At 60.0% G+C, this 951-nt stretch overlaps 1 pseudogene; it reads left to right on the top strand.

The window, feature by feature from the left end:
- Nucleotides 1-332: 332 nt before the first annotated feature.
- On the top strand, nt 333-844 carry LOC116548625 (annotated as a pseudogene).
- Nucleotides 845-951: the final 107 nt, after the last annotated feature.

Raw genomic sequence — 951 nt, 5'->3', positions numbered from 1 at the left:
TGGTACTTGTGGCTAATAGGAACCCCCTTTTGTTTTTTGAGATGGAGTTTCGCTCTTGTTGCCCAGGCTGGAGTGCAATGGCAGGGTCTCAGCTCACTGTAACCTCCGCCTCCTGGGTCCAAGTGATTCTCTTGCCTCAGTCTCCCCAGTAGCTGGGACTCCAGCCGTGCGTCATCACACCTGGCTAGTTCTGTATTTTTAATAGAGACGGGTTTCACCATGTTGTTCTGGCTGGTCTTGAATGCCCGACCTCAGGTGATCTGCCCGCCTCAGCCTCCCAAAGTGCTGGGATGGCAGGCGTGAGCCACCGAGCCCGCCTAGGGCCCTTTGAGAGTCCCCAGCTCTGCAGCAGCCTTGAGGAGGTCTGTGGGGAGGACCGAGGCCCAGTGAGGGCCCACGGGCTGACCGGGACCCCCGCTGTTCGCTGTGGCTGCCCCACGCACAGGCCTCAGTGGGAGAAGCCTACCTGGTGCACACAGACCAGCTCTATTCCCGCTCCGACTTCAACAACTACGTGGCTGCCGTGTACAAGGTGCTGGGGACCTTCCTGTTCAGGGAGGCCGTGAGCCAGTCTCTGATGGACCTGGCCAAGTACACTATCGGCCGCCTGCGCCCCAACTTCCTGGCCGTCTGTGACCCCGAGTGGAGCCGGGTCAACTGCTCAGTCTACGTGCAGCTGGAAAGGGTGTCCAGGGGAAACGCTGCTGACATCGCCGAGGCCAGGTGGGTGTGGACGAGCAGCCTTCACTCTGGGGGGCAGTGGGAGCTGAAGAAGCCCCAGAAGCCAGATGGTGAGGAACCAGCAGGCAGGTGGTCAGGCAGGAGCGAGGCCTCAGGGCTCCAGGTGCCCCGCAGACAGCAGGAGGCTGTGGGGAGCATGCTCTGTCTGCCCCTAGTCTCATCCCTGCCCTCTTCTGAGCTGTCTTCTTCTTCTTCTTTTTTTTTTTTTTT

The sequence above is a fragment of the Sapajus apella genome, unplaced genomic scaffold (assembly GCF_009761245.1).
Source record: "Sapajus apella isolate SASKATOON/1434 unplaced genomic scaffold, GSC_monkey_1.0 scaffold17623, whole genome shotgun sequence".
NCBI lineage: Eukaryota > Metazoa > Chordata > Mammalia > Primates > Cebidae > Sapajus > Sapajus apella.
The sequence above is the reverse complement of the archived record's forward strand: the minus strand, read 5'-3'. Positions and strand labels throughout refer to the sequence as shown.